Genomic DNA, 3,642 nt, shown 5'->3' on the forward strand with positions numbered 1-3,642 from the left:
TTTAAGCACGAAAGAGAACGAAGGGAGGTCTGTGTCGAAGCCGCACCGGGCGCAGCGTTTCCGTGTGGTCCTGTGTGTCGCGTGCGGGTGGCCCCTGGAGGGACGCCCACCGTGTGTGAAGGTGGCGGCTTTGAGAAGCAGGTGGCCCGTGCCACATTCCCTCCCCGCCTGCCCTGGGCCCGTGGCTCGACCGGGCCTCCCTGCGGCTCCCCCAGGTGGGGCAGACAGGGTGGTTTTGTTCTCACTCCCTGCTGCCTCCTGGTTTCCCGGCTGGCTCTCCGGAGCCGAGGGACATCCCAGAAGGGACGGTGACTGCTCCACCTGGTCCTGGTTTTACTGGAACGTTTTGAGGGCCCCACCAGGACTCTCGGGGCCAGGCTGGGGCGTGTGTGTGTGGGGGGCACTTCAAGAGCCCCCCAGGACAGAAGAGCATGAGACTCCCCTCCCCCCTGGTTCCTGTGGTTCTGGGCTTGACTCTGGGGGGCAGAGGGTGCGGGACACAGCAGAGCCAGAACCTCACCAGAATAAACCCTCAGGAGGAGCTGTGCTGGCCCCCAGGGTCCACAGCTGGAAGACTCGCCAGTCCGCCAGGGCAGGGCGAGCTTTGGAGGAAGGAGGGACCGTGCTCTCTTCCCCTCCCCTCCTGTCCTGCTCCGCAGGCCCTGCGCTCACAGCTGCCCTAAGGCCATCCCCCCGGTCTGGTGCCAGGGGCTGCCATGCCCACTCTGAGGGGAGAAGCGGCTTCTGTACGGTGCCGCCTGGATTTGGGGACAGCACCAAGGCAGAGAGAGGGCGTTCTTGGAAAGCTAGGCATGGCTCCTTGGAGAAGCACATCACAAACGGAGACGGGGACTCAGGGCCCCGGAGCCGGACAGCCACAGGCAGACCACTAAGTGCCTGGCCAGGGCTCCCAGCCCCATGCTCCCAGGTCACAGCAGCATGAGGATGGCCACCGGGGTGTGGGGGTTTGCGTCCAGGCGTCCCATCCCGACCACCATCGCAGGAGACAGAGACCGGCCCTGCCCCAGAGCTGTCCCTGGGCTGTCCTGGGTCAGTGCCCTCCTCCCAGCTGGGATGCCTGGCCCCAAGATAGCTCTCAGACTGTGGCTCCCCGGTCCCTTAGCAGCCCTGTCTCCGGGCGGATGCTACCTAGTCCTGCTCAGGGCCCTCTCCTGCCATTGGCTTGGGGTCCCCTCACATGACCAGCAGCCCGCTGGCTCAGCGCCCCTCAGGCAGCCCTTGCTGAAGCCCCCAGGCTCGTCCGGCAGGAGGGTCTGGATGAGAGCCAGCCTCAGCTCCCCCTCCGCACCCCCACCCAGCTGGGGTGCACCGGCCCCTGGGCATGCAGGGACAGACAGCGCATCTAATTAAAAGGGAAGGTAGCTTTTTTTTTTTTTTTTTTAAGTCTTTGTGACTGTTTCTTTAAGCAGCAAATTAATCGTGTTTTCTTGTCAGTTTGATTTCATGGTACCCACGGCAAGCCCGTCCATGATAGTCCGTCATTCTTCCCAAGAACTGGGAGGCAGGGCCCACACCCAGCGCTGGCCCCGAACCTGGGTAGGTGGCTGGTCCCTGACGACATCTGGGTGACTCAGGTGCTCTGCTCCTTCCCTCCACCCGCCCCCACCGTGACCCTGATGGATGGGGCCAGCACAAGGGCAGCAGGAAGTAGTGGGCTTGGAGTGGGGGGTGGGGGTGGGGAGAGGTGCTGGGTGCTGGTTGGGAAAATGGAGGAGGAAGGCTCATGCCAGCTTGGAAGGGGCTGGGGAGGAGGTCGTCTCGACAGAGGGACCCATGGACCCCCTGCCAGTCCCTGCTCTGCTCTGAGAACAGGGCTGTCTGGGCATGCCCCCCATGGACAGAGCCTATCCCTTTAGCTTTCAAAGAGACTGGGGGCAGGGTACAGGGGGAATGTGGCCCCAGGAGCCAGCCAGGCCCAGCCTGGTGGGTCCTGGGCCTGGATGCCCCCGGGGGGAGGCTCATTCAGCCTCCAGCCCCACAGGCCCCTTCCCACACCCAGCCTGGACTCGGAGAAGGAGCCAGCCCACCCCCCACCCCACCCCAGTCACCAGGGTCCTTGCTTCCCCCAGGGCTGGTCGATGGTCATTGACCCCTGGCCAGCTGGCATTGCTTTTGATGTCCGAGGCCTGGGGAGGACAGGAGGGTGACAGGTGGCGAACTTCCGGGTCTGTTTTCTGTCACGTGCCCCATCCCAGCCTATGCCCTGCTCCTCCAAGGGATGGGGTCTCAGTGCCCCCCACCAGGCTGCAGCATGAGGGCAGGGGCTGACAGAGGTGGGGACGGGCGGGGGCGGGGGAGGCTGGCAGGGGGCGGGGCTTACAGGGATGGGGCGGGGACAGGGCGGGGAGCGGGCGGGCTGATGGGGATGAAGCCCAGGCAGGGGGCAGGGACGGGAGAAGAGAGGGTGAGGGGGTGGGAGGGGGGCGGGCGGGGGATTGACAGGGGGCGGGGCTGACAGGGATGGGGACGAGGCAGGGAGGCGGGCAGGGGGCGGGGTTGACGGGCGGGGCGGGGGCGGGCGGGGGATTTACAGGGGGCGGGGCTGACGGGCGAGGCTGACAGGGATGGGTTCCAGGCAGGGACAGGGGGGCGGGGTTGACGGGCGGGGACGGACGGGGGCGGGGACGGGGGCGGGAGGGGGGGGGCTCCGCGGACGCGGTGGAGGTGGGCCTAGGGGCTGGAGGGGCGTCCTCGGGGATGGAAGGGTCCCCGGATGGAGGAGGGAGAGCAGAGTTTCTGACCCGCTTCCACTTGGCCTCCTATTCGGGTCCCCTGCAACAGAACCCCCTCTGCATTCCCATAGCAACCTGGGGTGCCACCCCATTGTTCAGTTGGGGGACCCAGGCCTGGAGAGGGCACGGCTTGGCCAGGGTGTTACCGGAGGCGCTTGGAACCCGAGGTTTATGCCCATCCTGCCGCCTGCCAGGGGGGCCGACCACTCTCCGGCCCTCAGACCCCACGGGCTCTGTGAACTGGCCGTTGCGGGCGCACCGGGGCCTGGGCCTGGAGAGTCCTGGGCTTCATGATGGGGGCAGGGCGCTGTGCCACACACGTGGTGGGTGTTGGGCTGGGGCCCTAGGCCCCAGAACTGCGCTTCTGCTCCCCAGGAAAGCACAGGAACCCACCACGTGCCTCCTGCTCTTGGGGGCAGTGGGGGTGGGGGCAGAGCAAACACCGGGTCCTCACTGGCGCTGAGGGGCTTTGCCACGCGGGTAGGGTCACCGCAGGCGCCCACATCTTCCAGCTGATTTCCGATCCCGTCAGCCGGATTTAAGGGCCCCAAAGCCCTGGACACTCGGGGTCCTGCAGAAGTGGCTCCCCCACCCCCCACCCCACCATGCCTTCCCTTTGCTGCAAGAGTTCTTTTTCTCTAATTATGAAATAACCACTGTTGGTGGTAGAAAATCAGTAAAATTAAAGCAGAAAATAAGAACCTGCCGTCTCCCCCACCTTCCCTGCCCGGTGGGCCTTCTGCACATTTGTCCCCAGGTGGTCCTTCTGGGCCCCGGGTCCGCTCAGGAACACAGTCCCGGGGCCTGCCTCCCTTCCTGCCCCACCTGTAAGGACAGCAGTCCTTCCTGATGTCAGACTTGGCTTCCTTACCTTAGAGATCAGACATCA

This window comes from Panthera uncia, chromosome D2, assembly GCF_023721935.1.
Source record: "Panthera uncia isolate 11264 chromosome D2, Puncia_PCG_1.0, whole genome shotgun sequence".
NCBI lineage: Eukaryota > Metazoa > Chordata > Mammalia > Carnivora > Felidae > Panthera > Panthera uncia.